Source organism: Ornithorhynchus anatinus, chromosome 18 (assembly GCF_004115215.2).
Source record: "Ornithorhynchus anatinus isolate Pmale09 chromosome 18, mOrnAna1.pri.v4, whole genome shotgun sequence".
In the NCBI taxonomy this organism is placed as follows: Eukaryota; Metazoa; Chordata; class Mammalia; order Monotremata; family Ornithorhynchidae; genus Ornithorhynchus; species Ornithorhynchus anatinus.
In genome coordinates, this window is record NC_041745.1 from 21,024,845 (window position 1) to 21,049,873 (window position 25,029).

The window sequence follows — 25,029 nt, forward strand, 5'->3', positions numbered from 1 at the left end:
TGCATTTCACACATGTCTTATGTCCCTGGCTTAGAAAGCCTCCCAGATGTGTAATCTTGTATTTCTACTACCCAGTCATTTGTGTTGCCTTTGCTAAACAAAGTGCCTGGATTGTCATGGGACAGGCACTTCTTTCCAAAATAATTTTCCTTTTAGCTCAGTGCACGAGGGTACCTCTCTTCCACTTTTAAGTGAAACAGCCTCTTGGCCAGGGACAAATTGACTATTGCACACTCCTTGGATCAAATGTCTCCTTGGATTCATCTGGAGAGGTAGAGGTAGAGGGGGTGTTTCAGGACTGCAATTATTGTATGACAAGCCTCTCTGCTCCATCAGCATCTTCCCAGCCTGTCCCAAGCCTGGCAGTACCCTACCCCCACACAACCCCATTTGCCTCCAGACTCATGTCACTTACATGGTTATCTTAGGCCACTCACCAAGTTATCACTGAGCCAGCCACACATTCATTTTTAGCACAAGAATCTGCAGTGATGACTTTTGATTCATTATATTTTCCCAAAAGGTCATCCTGCACATATATCCTTTTTTTTTTTAATACTATTTGTTAAGTGCTATCTTTGGGCCAAGGAAGTGTATGAAGAGCTGGGGTAAGCACAAACCGATCAGGTTGGACACAGCCCATATCCCACATAAGGTTCACAGTTTTAATCCCAATCTTACAGAGGATGTAACAGAGGCTCAGACAAGTGAAGTGACTCATCCATGGTCACACAGCAGACAAGTGGTGGAGTCGGAATTAGAACCCAGGTCCATATGCCTCTCAGGCCACTAAGCCAAGCTGCTTCTCTGATAGGAATAGAATTCCGGCACTGGGCCCTGGTGCAGGTAGCTGTGTTGAATTTGGTGGGACTTCCAACTTTCAAAACATTAATAATAATAATAATAATGTTGGAATTTGTTAAACGCTCACTATGTGCAGAGCACTGTTCTAAGCGCTGAGGCAGATACAGGGTAATCAGGTTGTCCCATGTGAGGCTCACAGTTAATCCCCATTTTACAGATGAGGTAACTGAGGCACAGAGAAGTTAAGTGACTTGCCCAAGGTCACACAGCTGACAACTGGCAGAACCTGGATTCGAACCCATGACCTCTTAATGAAGGCACATCTCCTCCAAGAGGCCTTATCTGACTAGGCCCTCATTTTTTCTTCTCCCACTCCCTTCTGCATCACCCTTGCATTTGGATTTGCTCCCTTTATTTATCTCTACCTTAGCCCCACAACACTTATGGATATATTTGTAATTTTTTCATTTATATGAATATCTGTCTCCCTTTGTAGACTGTAAGCTCATCGTGGGCAGGGAACACGTCTGCCAACTCTGTTATATTGTACTCTCCCAAGCCTCAGTTACCTCATCTGTAAAGTGGGGATTAATGCTGGGAGCCAACTCAATTTCTTTGTATCTACCCCAGTGCTTGGCTTAGTACAGTGCCTGGCACATACTAAGTGTTTAACAAATGCCACAGTTATTATGGTTATTATACTGAGGAGCAGCCCAGCATGAGGACTGCAGAGGAGATGTTGCACTATATTCAACATAGTGGTTCCCAGGGGTTGGAAAAGAGCATTTAAAGGAGAAAGTTGAGCAGGGCTTATCAGAGGGTCAAGTAGCAGGATGTGGAAGAAGGCAAAAGGAAAGCCTGTCGGACTGGCCCTGTGGGTCACACCTATCTCTATTTCAAGCAGAAGCTCCTCTCCATTGGCTCTCCTCTTCCTACCTTCCCTCACTTCTTCATCCCAGCCTACACAATTCACTCCTCTGCTACCAACCTTCTTACTGTCCCTCATCTCATCTCTCTCACCGTTGACTCCTTGATCATTCATTCATTCAATCAAATTTATTGAGCACTGTACAAGACACTTGGGAAAGTACCGTATAACCATAAACAGTGACATTCCCTTTCCCGCTATGAGCTCACTGTCTAGAGTAGCGGAGACAGACATCAATTCAAATAAATGAAATTACTCATAGGCACATAAGTGTTGTGGGGCTGGGAGTGGGGAAGAGCAAAGGGGTAAATAAAATTAAAGATATAAACTTAAGTGCTGTGGGGCTGGGAGGGAGAAAGAGCAAAGGGAGCAAGTCAGGGTGATGCAGAAGAGAGTGGGAGATGAGGAAAAATGGCGCTTAGTCTGGAAAGGCCTCTTGGAAGAGTTGTACCTTCAATAAGGCTTTGAAGCAGGGGAGCTTGACACTCATCCTCCATCCTGCTTGGAGCGTCCTCCTGCTTCAAACCGTACAAATCACTACTCTTCCCATCTTCAAAGCCCTTCTAAAATCATATCTTCTCCAGGAATCCCTCCTTGATTAACCTGACATCTCTCCACCAGATTCTCTCTCCCTTCTGCATCACTATGATCTCAAGTGTGCCCCATCCCCACAATACTTACGTACAGATACTTACATGCTACTGCTTCCCCTATTCATAATTTATTTTAATGTCCACCTCCCCCATTAGATGTAATCTCCTTGAGGGCAGGAATTGGGTCTAGCGCCCAACTCCTTTATATTGTACTCTCCCAAGGACTTAGTACGGTGATCTGATGCAATATATGCTCAATAGATACCATTGCTGGATTAAATGATTGATTAGAAAATCAGAATTTAAAATGTTTTATTAGGAGTGAATTTGCATATTTTCTCATCTAATCCAGTCTATCAGTGAGTACATGGAGAAGTCGACAACAAACCCTGCAAGAAGGAGAATGATGGAAACTGGCCTTTTTAGGTGATGGGTTGCATATAAAGTATAGTGAGAGCCTAAGTCCCAAAACGATTTATTCTGTAGCAGTGTCTCGAGCCACCAAATCACTAAAACCAGTTCTGTCTCTTGAATGGTGACAAAATATGATCAAGTACTCTGCTGTGAATTGATTAACAGACAAAGTTTCACTGTGGAGGAGGAGGAGCTTTACCCATCTGCTATTAGGCTTGGTCTATGGAGGTCCCTTGAGTAGACATCTCTCTTTGATATTGCCATGCCTGCAATGTCTGGATGCATCTTGTGAAGTTGTTTTTCATGCAGAAGTGACTATTTAGGCCAAAATCTGAAATGAGAAAGCAAACTTTTACAGTCTACAACTGCCAGAGTCATCACCACAGAGCCATCCCCAGGATCTTATTACAACATCTCTTCTCCTAACTGATAGACTCACCTATTTGTGGACAAATTCATTGCCTTGACATTATTCCCAGTCTTGTTATTGCTGAGATGAGGGCTTTTCGTGCTTTCTTTCTCATTTTCTCCCCCTGCCCCTTTCGCTTTCCCTCTTTTATCCTTCCCTTTCTCCTCTCCCTCTCTCCCTCCCTCTCTCCTTTTCATTCTCTTTTCCTCTCTTTCTCTCATTCTCTTTCCCTCTCTCTTTTTCTTTCTCTTCATCTCTCCATCTGCTCCTCTCCTCCCTTTTCCTCCCTTTTTTTCCCTCCTCCATTCCCTCTTCTTCTTTATCTCTCTTCTCCTTTTCTTCCACATATTTTCTCCTCTCCTCTCTTGGCCTCTCATTTTACCTTCTCTCATCTCTCCTGGCATCACAACAGCTACTCAAGTCTTTGACGAGAAAGAAGTGAGAAGGGGCGATATAGAGTCTGAAGCTTTGAGGAAGGAAAAATGAAGCATTACAAAAAAGTGAAGGAAATTCTATAAAATTCAACTTAAAATTAACCTAGCTACTAATTCCCAAAGACTTTGCTGCCAGTTCTACCCACAGTGATTTATTTAAAATTTAACACCTTAACATTTAACTGTCTCTGCTAAACTATATTTGAATATCAAATATTTTATATCTGGCCTTCAGCAAATGACTTTTGACTGATCAGTGGAAAGTACGTGAAAAGCCGTATTGAAATTGCTTCCATTTGCACCACTGAAAATCACATGGACTTGGGCCTTATGTGTAAGACTTATCCTATGTGTGCTTGAAAATCAGAATTCTAAATATAGAAATAACGTGAATTAAATTGATATTTTAGAGGACTTGGTATATGCATTATAATTGCTGTAGTCATATTAAGCTTGAGACAAATGCAGTTTATAAACTGAACAGTGGTGGTGGCTTTAGGAGAAAGATACATTTGCAGAGCTCTTTGATGAAACTTTAAATTGTCTGCCTTCCATGCTTCAGACACTAGGTAATGCTATTCATCAGGTCTTGTCATCACGATCAATAAATTCATATATCCTGAGCTAAGTAATTCATATAATTTAGTTTTCTTTTAATAACTGAAATCTCTCACATAAGAAAATCGTGTCCAAGCCTGGACTGTTAAAGGTCAAGCTAAGTCAAGAGTTAAGGCTCTCATTCATCTAGTGTAAATGAAAATTTATTGGAGGGAGGTGGAAAAAAAGGATTGGAGATGTTTTCTGGGAACTGAACTGTTCAACATAGTTGTCTACCTCAGATTTACACTCATGTTTCTGCTTAATTTCCTCTTAGAAAAAAAAAGTTTTGAGGAAGGCCAATATAAATGAGTGAGTGGAAGTGGAATGCTAAGACACTTTTCCAGATAATTCTGACCAAAACTTTGATTTGATCTGTGATGCCGAAATACTACCATGTCACTTAAATGATCAGGCAAATGTTTTCAATTCTCCACTTCCCATGGCTGATGTAGACAGAGCTGTAATAGACTGGGATTCCAGAGGCACTGTCACAGATCAGGGAGAGGATTTGATTTGGGGTAGAAGGCATCTTTCCATAATCCATTCTTGTTCCCAAATTCACACACCACCTATCACCCTCATCCAATGAAATTGTTCTGTCTGAATTTTATTCCTCCACAGTTGAGAAATACAAGAAGTACGACCCATGGTTGAGGAGGAAGAAAGCTTCCTCTCCTTCCTTCCCAATTTGAATCCATCTAATTCTGGGACCTTCTTTCTCTTCTGGAAAGCCTAGTTGGATAATCCCTAACATGGAAGAATATTTTCAAAAATACAAAACTTTTTAAATAATTTCTAAAATAGGAGACTCAAACAACTTTCTACTCGAGGCATAGCATAAAGTATCTATGTGAAGGTTTCCCAGCTATTCCTTTCTTGCTCTTCTTTTTCATATTTTCCTCCGCTATAGTATGGCAGCTTTCTACATCTCTACAAATTGACTTAGCTGTCAAAATCTGTTCAGAAGTATTGTAATCATTTGAAAAGGGATGGTTTTTGGAGCTTGTGATTCCCACATCTTAGTTCCTGAGGCTTTGATCAAATGATCCAGTGAATGGTGTTTTAAGAGAATCAATTAAATGGAAGAGATTGTATTAATATTCATATAAAGGGGGTAATTCCCAGCTCATTAGGAGATGCTTAGCACTAGCATCTCACTTAAAACAGTTCCAAGTCTTGAAGCAATGAAGGAGGGGAACCTTCCAATTAGCTAGCCTTGAAAAGGTCAACTTGGGAACTTAGAATTGGTGGCCTCAGTCTTCCCTCTCCTGAATGACAATTATCCAAATGCTACTGTTTAATTGGACTTGTAGCTGAAGCTGGGGCTGACAGTTGTTGTGCATTAGAATTTTGAAATATGCAACTATGCTTAAGCTACTGTCTGATAGTGACTCTTGTCAAACCACCCAAGCAGGGAAGGAGACAACACAGAAACAAATGCAGCCTCCTGCAGCACACAGTTGGGCATCGTGAAAATGGGGCCATTTACTTTCCTTGACCAAATAAAAGGCAAGAGTCTAATCAGCAGGCATCACAGAAAGGCTTTTCCCAAAACCTCAGTGAAGAGAGAGGTTTGGAAACACTACACAATCAGCATTAATCTCCCTATGAGCCTTTTGAGACTTAGTGAAGAAACATAATAATCTATGGGGATCAGATGAGAAATCAGTTGGTCACATGACAGTGGTATTAAAATTCAGTAGTGAAGTGGGACCAGGCAATCAATCAATCAATCAACAGTGGTATTGAATGCTTACAGTGTACAGAGCACTACTAAGCACTTGAGAGAGTACAATATAATAGAGTGGAAAGTCAGGATCCCTGCCTTTGAGGAGCTTACAGTCCAGAGGGTTTTGATAAGCACAGCTACTTCCAAATAATCCAGAACCCTTTTAAAGATAGATGATCTACGATTGTTATTACCTGATATTAGGTGAACCAGATTCTTCCATTGCCTAAGTTTCTCCTTAGGTTTTAGGCTCTTTCAGTAATGAAAGGATTTCTTTCAGCAGTAATAGCAATGGTACTTTCAGTCAATCAATCAATGGCATTTATTGAGCACTACAGAACAGTGTACTAACCAGCGTCTTGCTGACCTCCCTGTCTCCAGCTGTTCCCCTCTCCAGTTCATATTTCTCTCCATTTTCCTGGATCATTTTCCTAAAGCATTCTTCTAATCAGGCCTCCCCATGTCTCATCTACCTCCATTGGTTGCCCATCCACCTTTGTATCAAACAGAAACTCCTCAGTATTAGCTTTCAGGCACCCAGTTACCTCTTTCTCCACCACCTATCCTCTTCCACTACAACCCAGTCCACACATATCATTCCTCCAATTCCAACCTATTCTCTCTGCCTTTCTCTTGCTTCTCTCTCCACTGAATTTGTATAGTGACTATTCTATTATTTCAATATTCGCATACATCAGCTATCTCATTTTTAACAAAAGGATATCCCTATAAAGTAGGGAGAGGCAGGTAGTAGAACCCATTTTAGAGTCCACAAGTATGAGGTTCAGAGGGATTAAGTGACTTGCCCAAGCAACCACAGCAGATCATTTCCAGAACCATGTCTAAAACTCAGGGTCTCCAGATACATGGTCTTTCCACTAGACTACTCTGCTCCCTGAGTAATTGCAACTGACTCACCCCACCACACTCCACCTAACTCAACCCAACCCTTACTCAAAATAGTCCAGGACATTCCGCCTGTTTCTACGATCCCAGAAGGGTGACCTCTTGAAAGACTATACTCTTGTGGCTTATTGTACTCTTCCAAGTAGTTAGTACATTGCCCTGCACGCAGTAAGCACTCAATAAATACGATTGGCTGACCGACTAACCTGCTCCAAGTTTGATCGCTAGGCCTGGACCATCTTTCCCCCAACACCGCCAAGTCGGTATTTTTTTTGTTAAGCGCTTACTATGTGCCGAGCACTGTTCTAAGCGCTGGAGTAGATACAGGGTAATCAGGTTGTCCCACGTGAGGCTCACAGTTAATCCCCATTTTACAGATGAGGTAACTGAGGCACAGAGAAGTGAAGTGACTTGCCCACAGTCACACAGCTGACAAGTGGCAGAGCCGGGAGTCGAACCCATGACCTCTGACTCCAAAGCCCAGGCTCTTTCCACTGAGCCATGCTGCAACATCATATCCCACCTAGGGCCTCTGCCCTAGTCTTGCCATTACAAAGTCAGCCTTTCCAGGGACAGATTCCAGGTTCTGCTCAATATTCATTCACTCATTCCTTCAGTCCTATTTGTTGAGCACTTACTATGTGCAGAGCACTATGCTAAGCACTTGGGAGAGTACAGTATAACAATAAACTGACACATTCCCTTCCTAAAATGAGTTTACAGCCTAGAGGTTCTAGATCAATCTACTTTAGATTGATCTACAGTGTGGATTGCTATCAATCAATCAATTAGTGCTAAGCCCTTGGGAAAGTACAATAGAGTAAATAAAGTAAATAGAGTAAATAAAGTACCATCCCTGACTTCAAGAAGCTTATTATACATAAGGTGATGGAGAAGGCTTTTGCGAATGCCGTGGAATGCCCGAAAAACAAATGGATTTTAGATCAAATTAAACCAAAGTGGTCTTTGGAAGGCCAAATAACTTGAATTAGATTAGCATATTTTGGACACATAATCAGGAGTACTGGTTCTTTGGATAAGATACTAATGCTGGGAAAAGTCCAGGGAAAAGGTGGAAGAGGCAGCCCAGCAGCTAGATGGATAGAGACCATAACAACGATAACAGAAGAACCGTTAGAAGGATTGCAGATTATAGCAGAGGACAGAACATTCTGAAGAAAGTATATCCACAGAGTTGCTATGAATCAGAAGCAACTCAGAGGCACTCGATAATAGTAATAATTATATATGATGTATAAGGACAAAGAGGGAGTAAGAGAGAGAGAAAGAAAGAGAAGGAGATGGGGGAAGTGGAAGGGGAAGTTCCATTATGTTTAAAATGATGATATGGATGGTGAAATTCACGTAATAGTGCATGGGAGGTTGTAAAGTTCAGTGCAGCATCCATAATCCATACACAGACTGTTAAATGGGTGGTAAGAAATCACTAAACATATGCAGCTCAAGTAGTAAGTCCACAAGCAGTGCCTTAAAAGATATGACTGACTCAGAGTTGGAGAAACAAGTGCCATTGCAGATGTTTCTCTCTCTTTTTTTTTTAACCTTGATGGTGAAGTAGTAGCCAGCACAGAGAAAGCACGCCATCTTCTTTGACAGCCTCCTTGGGAACCTTGATGGAGCCAAACCAGCAGCAGCAGCCAGCTTCTCCTATGCCCCACCGGGGTGCTTGCTTGGGAACATGCTGCCAACACAAAACAATTCCAAAATTCTGAAACTGCATTTTCCCCTCTACTCCCATTCCACTTTGTCAGCATGAACATTCTGAAAGCATTCATAGTTTCCAACTAGAGGCAGCTGCTCTGCACCTGGGAACAGGCTTTATAGCTGTAGTTTTGGCACTGCAGAATCTGAGGTGACTGTGTCAACCCTAGCCCCAGTCATGGACCCTAGGGCTGAGATTGTTTCCTCCTCAGGTTCGATGGATCATTATTAGAGTGGTGCTCATTAAACACAATTTTTCTGTTTAGAAAATGGGTGGGGCAATTGAAAGAAAGGAGAAAGGAGCTTCAACCATTTTTGAGTGCTTTCAGGGGCCACTCTATAGAGGTGCGCTGAACAGACTCAATCAATCGAAGATATTCCCTGAGTGCTTTGTCCAGAGGCTTGGGAAAGTAGCATAGGGTAAGTAGGCATGATCCCTGCCTTCAAGGAGCTTACAGTCTAATGGTGAATGGTACACCTCACCTTCAAGCAGTTAATACAGTGCTCTGCACACAGTAAGTGCTCAATAAATACGACTAACCGATGATCGGCTGACTCTACTGTTTCCATGGGCAGGAGAGATTCAACCCCCAGAACCCCCAGATTTTCTCTCCTGAAGCCCCTCCAGAGAAGAGAAGGAGTTACGACCTTGACCATTATTACCCTACTTTGGGTCTTGGAATCACCATGGCAACAGCCCCTCCCTCCAGCCCCAGAAGACTAAGGAGTAACTGGGGGAAGGAGAGAATAAGAACTAAAATATTACAAGGAGATTAAAAAGACAATTCCAGGTCTCATTCCTGGGGAAAATTAAAAATGCTGTCTTCAGAACAAGGGATGTGTCTGAAGCCTGGGTACTCCAGTGAAGATATGCATCTAATTATTCCTCAAGGAACATGAGTCTGGGTGCCTGCATATTAGTGAAATCAGCATTCTGTCATATTGCTGGAAGACTAGGAGAGATTTGGCAGCTTCCAAGATTGATGCCAGGCAAAACAAATTCCTTAGGTGTTTGGGCCACATGCTCTCTGCTGGAATGTTTTGCAGGCATGTGTCAAGGTACAGATTCTTTTCTTAATTCATCCACAGAGAAAGAAAAGAGAGAGAAATCTCAGAATGCCAGAGAGTGGAACAAAAGCCTCAAGATGTGAAATGCTATAGGAATATCTGCTTTCTTTGACAGCATTAATAAATTACTATATATTGTCATTAAAAATCATTTTCATCAAACACAAATGAAACTGTTGGTCTAGAGCAGATTTTTCCAATGCTATTAATATCAAATTCATTTTGCATATCAAGTCCTGTACTGTGGCTTGCCAAGGCATCTATTTCTAAGTTAAAAGCATCGTTAAAGAAACACAAACATAATTACACAACTGAATTATGGTGCAGTCTTAATAACTTCCATAAAACACTGCATTGTAGGAGTAAATTAAATTAGGCTTAGACAAATCATAAATGCGGTTCTTCCAAACTGGGCCAAAACAAAAGAACTGCAGTGTGAGAAGGAAGGATGTGACTGAGAGGAAAGAAGAGAGTGATGGTAGTTAAGGAGTGCCATTAATTTAGATAATGACACTCAAAAGTTAAAAGTAGAAAGAAGAACCTTGAATGTGAGATTAAGCTTAATTCCTAATCACTGGAGCTGGGCAAGAACAGAGTTTAGATGGCACAGTGACACAGACTGTAGCAGTATTCTGTACCAATTAATGAGCCCAATTAATCTCATAGATGAATTGGATGGAGTCAGCAGACTCATGGTATAGACTAGGCAAATTACTCTACAGTGAAGGAAAACTGTCCCTGTCCCATTCAACCTCTCTCTCCCCGATTAGAGCAGATGTTTCTGGCAATGCCCATCTAATTCACTGAGTCCCCAATGTGTGTAGCTTCTCTGGTTTACTTAGGAAATGCTTGTTTTTGTCCTTCTTCAAATGACGTCAAATCATTCCCAATCCATAGTGACTCCATTGACACACCCTCCCCAGAACATCCCATCTTCTACTATAAAGTTGTTCTGGCATGTGATTCCTTGGATTTTTCTTGGTAAAGATATGGAAGTGGTTTACCATTGCCTTCTTCCCTGTGGTATAAAACTTGAGTCTCTGCTGTTGTCTTTGATCAACATTTTGATCACTTGATCATCCACCTATGATTCTTTCCCACGATGCTGCTGCCCGGCACAGTTGAATCAACTTTGTCAGATGCTTCAGCTTAGAACTTTCCATTGTGGGAAACCCTATATGGCATAGCTCTAAGTTTCATCAGTGTATGTAAACTGTCCTGCAACATCTAACTTAGTAATTGAGCATGGTTGATCCTTGAAGGCAAGCTATCAGAAAGTTTGGGTTGCGTGGTTAACTAGAATGTAACAGCATGGAGCCAGGTAATTGAGGGCTTCTGTTATTTTGTTTTGTTCCATAAGATTATTGGCATCAAAAATTAAACACTGTACTAGCTACTCAGTTAAGTGAGAAGAAAACAGAAACCATCCCTGCCTTTACAGAGTTCACAAATGTGAGAAACACAGATACTGAGTGTCTAAAGTTCAAGAAATTCCAAATTTCATCCCTTTGTCACATCACCTTCACCTTCAATCAAATCAGTTGATCAGTCAATAGTAGTTGCTGAACATTTATTGTGAGCCCAGCACTGTACTAAATGTTGGGGAAAAATGGTAGGCTCAGTCCCTGTTCACAAGGAGCTTACAATCTAGTGGGGGAGATAGACAAAAAAAATGATTACAGAGAACGGAAGCAACCCAGGATAAAGATGTATGCATATGTGTGTGCATGAGTGTGTGTGTGTGTGTGTGTGTGTGATACACATACACATACATATATGTACTCTAGAGTTGTGGGTGGGGTGAGTTTCAGAATGCTTAAGGACTATCTTGTCTTATGCTGTCGAGTCGTTTCCGACCCATAGCAAACCATGGACATATCTCTCCCAGAAAGCCCGACCTCCATCTGCAATTGTTCTGGTTGCATATCCATATAGTCTTCTTGGTAAAATGCAGAAGTGGTTTACCATTGCCTCCTTCTGAGCAGTAAACCAGAGTCTCCACCCTTGAATCTCTCCCATGCTGCTGCTGCCAGTCCAGGTGAGTTTTGACTTGTACCCGATTGTCTTCCACTCACTAGCCACTGCCCAAGCTATAATGAAACAGATATGCCTCTGCTTGATGCTCCATAGTTGAGACTGGTAGAGTACTGGAAACTCTCCAGGTGCGAACCTGAGAGGGGCATAAGGAATATGGACTCAAATATATAGGTGATGCAGAGAGAAGCAAGGATGGGGGGAGGAGGAAGGGGAGGAAATGAGAGATTCATTATGGAAAATTTTCTGGAGGAAATATGGTTTTAGTAGAGTTTTGAAGATGGGGAGAATGGTGGTCTGTCAGATATGAAGGTGGGAATGGGGGTATTTACAGGTAGGATAGAGGGTGTGAGCAAGGGGTCAAAGTTTAGAGAAGTGAGCCTAAGGTATAGTAGGTTGGTGATAGGTGTTAGAGGAGCAAAATGTGGAGGTTGGGCATAATGGGAAAGGATCGAGGATAGGTAGAATGGAGATTGCTCAAGTGCCTTAAAGTCAGCACTGAGGAGTTTCTGCTTGATGCCCAGTTGGATGGGTGACCATTGCAGGTACTTGAGGAGTGGGGAGACACAAGCAGAATGATTTTTTAGAAAGATGATCTGGGCAGCAAAGTAAAGTATGGGCTGGAGAGGGGAGAGGCTGGAGTCAGGGAGGTTAGCAAGTAAACTGGAGAAATAGTCAATGCAGGATATGGCATGTATTTGGATCAGCATGGGGGCACCTTGGATAGAAAGGAAGGAACAGAATCATAAACACTAAGTTTTGTAATGATGTTCTGAATGATGCTCTTCTCAGTTCTTTTTGTAGTGGTATTTTTCCACCTTTCAAGCGTTCTACTTCATTTGAGGTAGACCAACTCAACAGTCTTAAGATTACTTGTAAATGAATAATGAACAGAGTAAATTTCTCACACAGAAATTTATTATTAAGAATAAACCCATAGGTTTATACATTAAGAGGAAAAAAAATTGGCAAAAACACATCACTTTGCTGAACTCAAGCTTCATTCCTACAAATCTGCACATTATTATATTAGCTGACCCCACTGCTGCTGACTTTTGACACCTCTCTTGGATAGACCTGAATAATTTATACCTTTGAATTTTATTCAATGCTTTGTTATTCTCTTCAGAGCAACCTCTTTCCAAATAAATAAAATCACACAGAGTATCAGTAAGCAATGATTCTGCATACAGCACATAACAATGCATTTGAAAAGTAAGCAGTGAAATATGCCCATCTATGATGACCTGATCTAGTTGTGCATTTGGGATCAGTGTATTTTTCCCCATCTATCATTGCCTACGAGAATTTCACCAAATCATTTATTTAGCACGTGTAACATTTAAAGCAACTAAGTATTTGACTATAGACAGAATAATCCCAGCTCAATTCAAGAAATTCCTCAATCTATCTTCCATGTATTTGGTGGAGTCCTTTTGTAGAATTACTAAATTTCAGTATGTGAAAACTCTTTGTTCTCACTGAACAAGTAAGTTGTAAAGCTACTGAAGCGTATGCCAGCAAAAGTATTTTTTCAAATGAATTTATGAATCAGATACATCTACTTTGAAGCATAAAGATAAAAGAAACTCAAGTCTAAAATATGAGTTCTGGGCCTTAGAAAAAAACGCAGGTAGTTCTTGATGACAGTAGGTGATAATATAAGACAAAGCTGCATTATATAGGTATTTATTAGTACTCTCTGGCCCCTTAAGGAAAAAACCAGAGCACCCCCACATATTATGATTTTATTATTCACACCGTCAACTTTTGTTCACCATATGCCATGGCAAAGGAGTATGGGAGCTATGACTGGGACCCAAGAGCTCTATTTGTTCCACTGCTGACCTGGTGAATGGTTTGGGGACACTTCATACTGTCAGTACAGATATATAGGCTTTGGGGAATATTTCAGAGGAATTTACAATAATACCTTGAATTTGCCCACTGTTTTTGTTTTTCCACAGCTCTTCAATGCCAATTATAGTCACTTAGTAGTAATAATGAATATTGGTAGCTACTAAGCACTTACAATGTGCTGAGCAGTAGGTGGATACATAATGGTCATGAGTCCAAATCCCCGTTCAGCCGCTTGCCAGTGTGTGACTTTGAGCCAGTCACAACTTCTCTGTGCCTCAGTTACCTCATCAGTAAAATGGGGATGAAGACTGTGAGCTCCACATAGGACAACCTGATAACCTTGTATCCTCCCCAATGCTTAGAACAGTGCTTTGCACATAGTAAGTGCTTAACAAATGCCATAATTATTATAATGAGCAGATCTGCCCTAATCACTGTACCATTTGGGGATTACAGCCTAAGGGGTAGGGAGAACACACATTTCTTCATCATTTTACAAATGAGGATACTGAGGTACAGAGATGATAAATGACTTGCCCAAGGTTTCACAGCAGGCATGGGGCAAAGCCAGGATTGGAGCCCAGGTTTTGGTCTACAAGGTGTTGCTTGTTGCACTAGGAAACTGATGTCCAGAGAGGATAAGCGTCCTGATTATGATCGCACAGCTGGCCCAACTTTCCCAACTCCCATGTCCATGCTCTCGCCACTGTATCATGTTCCCTCCCATTTGTTCCTCACAGCATCTTATGATATAGAAGGAAACACAGATTGTGGCCCTCTTTTCATTAATGGGGAAACAGGCATGAAGAGGTAGGGGCAGTTTCAGGTAGTAAGCAAGAGAAGCAGCTGTGTCAGGATGAACAAAAGTCTAGACATGTCCTGTGCAGATGTTCTCCCCCAATGAAGTATAAGCTCTGAGGGCAGGGCTGGGCATCACTTCATTATTCTTTACGTGTCTCATCTTATGCTGTCGTGTCATCTCCGACCCATCGCAACTCCATGGACACATCTCTCCCAGACCGCCTCATTCTCTATCTGCAATTATTCTGGTAACATATCCATAGAGTTTTCTTGGTAAAAATTCGGAAGTGATTTATCATTGCCTTCTTCCATACAGTCAACTTGAGTCTCTGCCTTCATCTCTCTTCCACATCGCTGCTGCCCAACACAGGTGAGTTTTGACTTGTAGCAGATTGCCTTCCATTTGTTAGCCACCTTCCAAGCTAAGAATGGAATGGGCATGCTTCTGCTTGTCTCTCCCTCCCGTAGTCAATACTGGTAGAGTACTGGAAACCCTCCAGGTGCTCTTCTGAGAGGGAATTCTTCACTTATCAAGCACCCAATAAAGTGCACCATACCAAATGAGTACTTAATAAATTCTCTTCCTCCTTCCTTCTCCTCCACCTTGTTTAGCTCTTATCAAACATCACAGTTATTATTATTCTAACACGGAATTAGCCTCCCATATTCTTTATTAGACCACTTCTTTCCCTTTATCACTGACGTAATTTCCAATATTCATTTGTTCTGTAATTTCCAGGTTGAGCCACAAAACTCTTGGATGAGATGTCACAGGCAGAGAATAGGCTTTTGAAGCCCGCTCAAACTACCTCCAGCTGGGATCAGTCTCAGGTCTCCATTTCTGAATTATTAATTCCTCTAAATAATTAGCAGCCATGCCACTCAATTATCCCTGATTTTCACATTCCATATAAAGGTCACTAGGTTTTAGAGAGTTCCTTAATTTGGCATAAAAAACATGTATCCTTCCCAGCTCCTGATTTATGTGTCCTTGCAAGGGCAGGAAATTAATTTAGTTTTTAACCGGCTGGTGATGGTGAGAGTCCATGTACCACCTCTCAGGAACAAGAAGAAGGTCACAGAGATGGAGAAGGTAGTGGAAAGAGGACCTAACATGATTGGGAACTGCAGATGCTCTTTTTTGAGAACAGATGGAAAAACAACTATTTCATAACCCAGAATTACCATAAGTTTAAGAGAACACTTGATGCCATTTTACTGAATCTGAAAGGATATCAACGTGGATAAGGATATGAATAGAGCAAAAAAGGACTTGTTGCTTAAAAATCCCACAATATCAGAAATCAAGCATACTAGACTCAAGACATACAAAAGGAACATTTCTTTCCTGAAAATATGTTTAGCACTTATATGTTATAGGATATGATAAGCATTTTCGTTACCACAGGAAGTGGTAGAGGCAGAGAATATTAATCTGTTCAAGGGTTCAGTCCAATTCAGAGGTCTATATTGAGTCATTAGAGGGAAAAGGTATGGATGGTAAAAATCTTGAGAAATCTTAAATGCATACATGGATAATAGACACTTCTAATAGGCAATTAAGGGAAAAAGTTTAAGGATAACAGTGTGGTGGGACAAATGGAAGAGAACTATTGTGGCCTAGAGGACTGGGCATGAAACTGGGAGTGAGGAGACTTGGATTTTTGCCCCAGCACTGCCACTGAACCCTTGTGTGCCTTTGGACCTCTCTTTACCTCAGTCTAAAGGTAATAATAATAGTTGTAAAAATAATAATTGTGGTGCAATAATTAAGCGTTTACTATGACCCAGGCACTGTACTTAAGTAATGGGGTGGATAAAAGCAAATCATGTTAAATCCCAATTTTACATAGATGTGGTAACTGAAGCACGGAGAAGTGAAGTGACTTACCCAAGGTCACACAGCAGACAAGTAGCAGAGTCAGGATTAGAACCCAAGACCTTCTGACTCCCAGTCCCATGCTCTATCTACTACACCAGCCCCTTTAAATGAGGTTCAGAGTTCCACCCACTTAGATTGTCAACCTGGTGATGGATAGGTTCTGTGCCCAATCTGATCTTGCCTAACACAGAGCCAAAGACAAAGTCCAGGGCTTTTTTTTTTTGTGTGTGTGTGTGTGTGTGTGTGTGTGTCATTTGTAAAGTGCTTACTATGTCTCAGGCACTGTTCTAAGCACTGGGGTAGACACGAGAGAGTTGGACACAGTCCATGTCCCAAATGAGGCTCACAGACTTAATCCCCATTTTACAGATGAGGTAACTGAGGCACAGAGAAGTTAAGTGACTTGCCCAAGGTCACACAGCAGACATGTGGTGGAGCTGGAATTAGAACTGAAGTCCTCTGACTCCCAGGCCTGTGCTTTTTCCTCTAGGCCAAGCTGCTTCTCTAAGCATTTGAAAAATACCATCATTATAATGAAGATGGGCCACCATTACAAAGTTCTTTCAAACCTCCTGTTGTCATTATTGAATTCTAACACTGTGCTGGATGGGCAATTGGTCTGACTTAGTTTGTGTTCTAATAAATTAAAATATGTGTACTTCTAGATCTACTTTGGGTCTGAAGATCTTGGTGACTGTTTTGATTGTTCGTGAGATCATTTTTTATCAGTGTGTGAGCGTGGGGTTGATAAAACCAACTTACTTTATTTCCTTCTAGTTCAATTTATAATCAAATGGTGACACTGAAATCAATTTGTCTTTTTGAAATAGATTCTCCCCAAGGTCCAAGTCTCTCCTTTGTGAAGCATTTGGAACTTAGAAGCCCCATGACCTAATGGAAAGAGTAAGGGATTGGAAGTCAGGGGAAATGGATTCTAATCCTGGGTTAGAATCTCTGTCATTTTCTGTTGTGTGACCTTGGGCAGTCATTTATCGTTTCTGTACCTCAGTTTCCTCATGTACAAATGGGGATTAAATACCTGCTCTTCCTCCTATTTAGACTATGAGCTCCCTGTGTCTGACCTCATCATCTGGTTTCTACCTCAGCACATAATATGATGTTTGTCACATAATATATGCCTCATTATTATCATCATGATCTAATTCTCCCCACAAAAGATCTTCACAGCTGAAATATCTCAAGTGAGTGATTTGATCTGTTTTCCCCTGTCTTGTATGTTTCAGTCACTCTAAAATGTTGAGTCAAGAGGAAAGGGAAAACCTTAGGTGGGGCTTATCTCTTATCTTATAAAATATAACTTATCTCTTTCCCAAAGTGAACAATACCCAGTGTCCCTTCCTGTAGCACAGGTGAAAGCATCCACAAGGTGTTTTTTTTTTTCTACTTTGTAGTGTGTAATTAAAAAAAAGAAGAAGAAGAAATAACAGAACATTGATGTTACCTATAGTGCGCTACTGGAAATAGTAATGGTTATGTCTGTGCCAGGGAAATGTGAACCAGAAAATAAATTATTTTGAAACGTTTAACAGTACAATTTCCTGGAAAATGCTACTGAAAGTCTTATGTGAGGGGCAAGTATCTGTGCACTTCACTGGACTATAACCTTGATAGATTGCCCCTCAGTCTACTCAACAGCACTTTAGGTTTCAGGCCTAGATATCTTCATCCTGATGGACTGCCACTCATCTTAAATCATTTTGAGATTCTATTTATTCTCTTTGACCTTTTTCTGAAAGTTCACCTTGCCTTGGTCTTCCCCAAAAAGAGAGGTGAGAGTGAGAAATTGGACAAGCTCTACAGAGGGAAAGACTTAAAATAAAAAAATAAAAAAAGAGTCCTAGTGTGAAAGAGACTTCAACTGTTCATCTACTCCAGCCCTCCACTTCCATCAGTTGCAAAAATCTCTCTACTAATCGAGGAAATTCTTTTCTTGGAGAACAACTAGGCTGTAATCAAATAGAGCATCAGAACCATTCAGCAGGATCTCTCTGATCAGAGAGCATTTCTCTGTGAGCACATTTAAGGAGGACAGTGGATTCACCATTTCAAACGTGGAGACCTTGGCAATATATTGTTAATCCCAAGGTTTCAATGAGCGGAAAATTAAAAAAAAATCCCATCACTATACTGAACGATGATTGATCCAGTAAGGGTTCTGTCCCTGAAGGTTGCTTGCCGTCCTGAACCTCTGTTCAAATGGTTAGGAATAGTTCATCCACCATCTCTAATCAGGTATCCATTTACTTATTCATTCATTCACTCGTTCATTAATCAGTCAATCAGACATATTTATTGAGCACTTACTTTGTGCAGTGTGTTTAGTACAGTTTACAGTATAACAGAATACAAGGTAACAGAGTCAGTAGACACATTCCCTGCCAAATCAAATTTATAATCTAGAGGAGGATACAGACAGTAATATAACTGCAAATAGTTATGTTCATAAGTACTCTGGGGTTGTGGGAGGGGTGAATAAAAGGTACAGGTCCTAGTGCAAAAGTCACACAGAAGGAAGTGGTAGAAGAAGAAATGAGGGCTTAGTTGGGAAAGGGAGGAGGAAGAGATGTGCTTTCAATAAGGCGATAAAGGTAGGGTGAGCGATTCCCTGTCAGAAATGAAGAGGGAGGGAATTCCAGGCTAGGTATTGTGCTTGACAGAACACGGGTGAGAGTTTGGGCAAGATAGATGAGATGGTGGTACAGTGAGGAGGTTGGCATTAGAGGAGCGAGGTGTGTTGGTTGTGTTGGAAATTGGGGAGGTAAAGAAGGAAGTAGCAAGGTAATTGAATGCTTTAAAGCCTATGGCAAGATGTTTCTCTTTTATGTGGTAGTGGATGAACAACTCCTTGAGGTTCTTGTGGACTGGGGAAATAAAGGGTGAATGTTTTTGTAGAGAAATGATCCTGGCAGCAGAGTGAAGTAGGGACTGGAGTGGGGAGTAGGTAGGGAGGTCAGGAAGGATGCTGATGCCATAATACAGGTGGGATTGGATAAATGCATGGTGGGATTAGATAAATGCATGGTAGGAGTTTGGATGGCGAGGAAAGGGCAGAATTTAATGATGTTGTTAAGGTTGAACCTGGGACAGATCAAAAATCTGGGTTGATTGAGAGAGATGAATTGAGAAAAACAGAATGGTTACAGGCTTTTGAGACTGGGAAGATGGTGCTGCTGTTAACAGTAATGGGAATGTCATGGGGTGGACAGGGTTTGGGTGGGAAGATAAGGAGTCCTGTTTTGGCCATCTTGAGTTTCATGCATTCATTCACTCTCTTACTCATTCATTCATTCATTAACTCAATCAATAGAATTCTTTGAGTTCCACCTATGCAAATAGAAGTGTCTCTATTATGTGTGAGTCTTTATTTCAGGAGTGGTTGATAGCAGGGCCCAACTGAAGAAGTTAGTGGAGTGGCATAAGATTGAACTAAGGCCCTCTCAGAAACAAAAATCCCTGGGAAACAGCTTCAGAGAAAGTAAAGGGAAGAGAAGCAGCATGGCCCAATGGAAAGAACACAGGTCTGGGAGCCAGAGGACTGTGGTTCTAATCTCTGCTTCAAGTCACTTAACTTCATGGTGCCTCAATTTTCTCACCTGTAAAATGAGGATTAAATACCTGTTCTGCCTCCCCATAGACTGTGAGCCCCATGTGGAACAGGGACTGTGTCCAAACTGATTAACTTGGATCTACTCCAGTGCTTGGTATAAATGCTTGGCATGTTGTAAGCACTTAACAAATACCACAATTATTATTAATATAGTAGGGATGGATGTACTTTCATTCAATGGTATTTATTGAGCGCTTACTATGTGCAGAGCACTGTACTAAGCGCTTGGGATGAACAAGTCGGCAACAGATAGAGACAGTCCCTGCCGTTTGATGGGCTTACAGTCTAATCGGGGGAGATGGACAGACAAGATCTCACCACCCAGTTAACTCTAAGCCAAATTGCCTGTCTCTCACATGGCTGGAGACTATTGTATCAGCACAATAAACTAAAGAAAATGGTAGAAGTTGCTGTTATCCCATCCCAAATATGGGACTCTTGGTTGTACCCTCTGAAATCCCTGCATTGTTCTGGCTCTGGACTGTAGTAAATCAATCAATCAAACAATCATTCTATGGTATTTATTGAGTATGTCCTATTTGCAGAGCACGGTACTAAGCATAAATGCACAAGGGGTTGGGTATGGGCTGTAGGTGTACTTCTTTGCCACTGGCTCTCATTTGGTGACTTTTTGTTACTTTTTGTCTTTGAAAGAAATTCTTTATGGGGACATAGGGATGTACAAAGAGTTTATCAAGTTTTTGGGATGAAAAAGATAGGCTCAAGCTCTGTTAAATGAGCTATGTGAGAAACGGAAATATCAATTCCTTTTTCACCCGCTGTTTTGGCATCTGTGCTCATTTTTTTAAACCAACAGGTTGAGCAATGCCTATGTAGCTTTGAAGCAAAATGTTTCCACTGGCAAAGTTTGATTTTCTCAGCTCGGCTCAATCAACAAACGTTGTTAACTGGCAAGACTGTCTCTAGCAAAACTCATGGTAACTGAAAACCAGCACTAATGTTTTCCAAACCTCACCCCTTTAGTAAGTGCTGCTCACAATTTTCATGCTGGGTTGCTGGCTGAAGGCGTACTTATGCGAGTAACACACAGGGAAAATGAATGACAGGAATGACAGAGGGAATCAGTGTCGACTTTGTGTCATTAATTCCACTACCCAATTATTCATTCATTCATTCATAATTATTAAGTGCTTATTGTGTGCAGAGCTTGGGAGAGTACAGTAGAACAATAAACAGACATATTCTCTGTCTGCAGTGTTCATATCGTCTATAAGAGGTGACAGGCATTAATGTAACTAAACAAATTACAGATGTATACAGAAGTGACGTGGGGCTGGGAGGGAGGGCAAATAAAGGGAGAAAGTCAGGGTGCTTTGGGACTCAGCCACTCTCACTCCCTTAACACATTTGTACTTACCTTCATATTTGATTGCTTCCTTTATCTGTAATTTCTTTTAACATCTGTCTCCCCCACTGGACTGTAAGGTCCTTGAGGGCAGGGATTATGTCTACCAGCTGTATTGGACTCTCCCAAGTGTTTGGTACAGTGCTCTGTACAAAATAAGTCCTCAATAAGTAACATTGATTGATTGCTTGATGTGCCTTGAAAGGAGAAAGGATGACAGTCATCAGCTTAAACAATCCATGAATGGTGTTTATTGAGCCCTTACTGTACTAAGTACTTGGGAAAGTACAATACAACAGAGTTGGTAGACATGACCCCTGTCCCCAAGGAGCTTGGAATCTACAGGAAGAAGTAAAGAAGACTTTTTTGATTATCAATGATTAAATATTATGAGGCATTGAGATCAATTAATTTCATTTTTGAAGATGGTGCTACTGAGAGTGAGATAATAATGATAATAATAATGATGATGGCACTAGTTAAGTGCTTACTATGTGTCAAACACTATTCTAAGCTCTGGGATAGATACAAGCTAATCAGGTTGGACACAGTCACTGTCCCGCATGAGGCTCACAGTCTTCCCATTTTACAGACGAGGTAACTGAGGTCCAAAATTTATGGAAGCATCAGGAGCACAGGAATGGGAATCAGGAGAATTATGTGTCTAATTCTGGCTCTGTCACTTCCCTGCAGTTTGATCTTGGGGAAGTTCCTTGACTAATGTGACTCAGGTTCCTCATCTGTAAAATAGGGATTAATTATCTTTTTTCCCTCCCTTTTAGTCTATGAGCCCCTTGCAGAACAGGGACTGAGTCTGATAAGAATATATTATATCTACCCCAGAACTGTACTTATTATTATTATTGTTATTAAGTGCTGTCAATTCATTTCCAATTCATGGCAACTCCATGGCTATAATTACTCCAGTCCTGTCCTCTGCCATAATCCACAACCTTTCTAATTGTTCTGGTCTCTGTCCATCTAGCTGCTGTTCTGCCTCTTCCATGTTTTCCCTGGACTTTTCATGGCATGTTTTCTCCAGAGCATTCATCCTCCTGATTATGTGTCTAAAACATGCTAGGCTAAGTTGAGTCATTTGGCCTTTCAAAGACCACTTTTGTTTAATTTGCTCCCAAATCCATTTGTTTGTCTTTGAGGCAGTCCAAGGTATTTGCAAGTACTTAATAAAAACTTACCAGATGTTACTGTTGTTAAGAGCATGGGCTTGGGAGTCAGAGGTCATGGGTTCGAATTCTGACTCTGCCACTTGGCAGCTGTGTGACTGTGGGCAAGTCACTTAACTTCTCGGTGCCTCAGTTCCCTCATCTGTAAAATGGGGATTAAGACTGTGAGCCCCACATGGGCCAACCTGATTACCCTGTATCTACCCCAGCGCTTAGAACAGTGCTCTGCACATAGTAAGCGCTTAACAAATACCAACATTATTATTATTATTATTACTGTTGTAAGTAGTAGTAGTGTCATTATTATCCAGACCTTCTCCAAGCATTTGCTAGAGGGTAGGAATTCCTCTCCTGTTTGCAGATGTTGGGTAAGTAGTCATGTCTGGTGCAGTGTCTCCCAAGGGTCCACAGAAATGTCTCATTGCTTGAGACTGTGCTTTACTAGGTCTTTATATCATATTATATGAATATGTTTAAAATATTGGGAAATGTTAAGTTGATCATGCCCAATTAACTATATGCTTCCAGGGAAAAAGAAAACAGAGGGATTTATTTCAGAACCATTCAGGCGCATTTTCAATCTATCAGTTTCTGCTGGGCAGGCCTCATCAACGGATGAAGGGGACCATGAGTGGGGCCAGCCCAAGGCAATTGAATGGTCCTAGACCCAACTGAATTTCTCACAATTATTTATTCAGATAAATGATCCTGAAGATGATGATTTGACTCCCTTTGCTCCCTCTGCTGCCTCTCTACCCCCCTTCACCTCCCCTCAGCTAAGCCCCCTTTTCCCCCCCTTGCCCTCTGCTCCTCCCCCTCTCCCTTCCCCTCCCCTCAGCACTGTGCTCATCTGCTCATTTCTATATATTTTTATTACCCTATTTATTTTGTTAATGAGATGTACATCCCCTTGATTCTATTTATTGCTATTGTTATTGTCTGTCTCCCCCGATTAGACTGTAAGCCCGTCAATGGGCAGGGACTGTCTCTATCTTTTGCCGCTTTGTACATTCCAAGTGCTTAGTACAGTGCTCTGCATATAGTAATCACTCAATAAATACTATTGAATAAGCAAGCAATCAATGGTATTTAATAAACATCTATTATTGTGTGGTGAGCATGGTACTAAAGACAGGAAAATGAGTAGACATGATTCCCGACTTGAGGATTTCATAATCTAGCACAGAAGATAGACGTAAAATAAATCACAGGTTGGAGGAAGAAGTAACAGGGAATATGACCACGAGTTAGTACTCATGAGTTAGGAATGGGTAAAAGAAAGATATGTATGTAAGAGTTACAGGAGGTTAAGAGCATTTAAATGCTTAAGTGGTACAAACGCAGTCAAGGGGTGCTTGGGGGTATAAACTGAAGAGATTAGAAATTAATCAGGAAAGGCCTCCTGGAAAAGTGATTTCAGAATGGCAAGAAAAAAAGGCAGTGGCATCTTGATCTTCATAGAGGATATGAGGAAATGTATGGGAATTGGCATTTAGCAAAGCTACCATTCTGAGGATTGAAAATATACTAAGGAAATGTCCAGATGGCAATAAAAACATGAACAATAAGCACATGACAGAATTAAGGAGAGATCATCCCAGAGATCCTACTTTTTCTCAACAGGATTTTAAACCTAGCGGATGAAGGAATGGTTGTAAATGTCACATATGTGACCTTTAGGAAGTGCATCCCATGACACTTCATGTGCAAAAATTAATTTGGATGGGTTTAGGTCAAAACAACGTTCTACGCTTTGAAAAGAAAGCTGCTGAAGCGGAGAAAAGAACCGGAGGGCAGTTTATAAATTGATCAACCTGATGAAATGTCAGTGAATCCAGCTGGAGAAGGAAGGCCGCCAAGTTTAGAATTGTCAAGTGCTTTTAAACGTGTATCTCAGTTCTCTCCTCCATGTGCTTTAGTAAGCAAATAGTAAGCGTTTAGTAGACTGTGAGGTCCCAGGGAGCAGGCATTGTGACTACAAACTCTTATGATGCTCTCCTAAACACTTAATAAGAAGCTCTGCCTACCATATGTGCTCAATAAATACCATTGATTGGTCTTTTAAGTAAATATCACCATTATTAAATAAGACCATTAGCAAAAGCATGATTAAATCAAACCAACGGTCCATCCAGCCCAGGATTCTATCTCCATGGGTGACTTTAGGCTTGTTTTGAAGAATCTTAGTTGGTGCCCTGTTTGACCTGAATCTTAATGTTTAGAAATGGACCACTTAATATCCCAAAACTTTCTCTCTCCATCCCTAAATCTCCCTTCAATAATCCTTTATGCACCACTCATCTCTAGATCTAGCCAAACTTTTATTGAATTGGCTGATATTTCTGACTGCACAATTTCCTATGGGAATGGCTTTGGTATGTCAATTAATCAATCATATTTCTTGAGCACTCACTAGGGGCAGAGGATTGTACTATGCAAATTAGGAGACTACAAATACAGTAGAGTTAATAGGTACAATTCCTGCCCACGAGGACCTGACAGACTTGAGGAGATGGACATTAAAATGAATCACAAGTAAGGGAATTGACAGACAATGAGGATATGAACATAAGAGCCGTGGGGCTGGAGGTGGGGTGAATATCAAGGGTTCAACAGTTACAGATCCAACTGCATAGAGAACCCAGAAGAGGTAAATGAGGATTTAGT

General features: G+C 41.1%; 1 long non-coding RNA gene and 1 other non-coding gene across 2 annotated transcripts; both read right to left on the reverse strand.

The window, feature by feature from the left end:
• Positions 1-2,620: 2,620 nt before the first annotated feature.
• LOC103170224 lies at positions 2,621-9,191 on the reverse strand. The gene is made up of 3 exons (XR_486036.3): positions 9,081-9,191; positions 8,381-8,519; positions 2,621-3,070 (listed from the first exon to the last, which is right to left on the reverse strand). It is a non-coding gene; the product is annotated as an uncharacterized LOC103170224 (long non-coding RNA).
• Positions 9,192-14,682: 5,491 nt separating this feature from the next.
• Positions 14,683-14,820, reverse strand: LOC114805568. Its single transcript, XR_003753540.1, has one exon. It is a non-coding gene; the product is annotated as a small nucleolar RNA SNORA7 (small nucleolar RNA).
• Between the last annotated feature and the right edge of the window lie 10,209 nt (positions 14,821-25,029).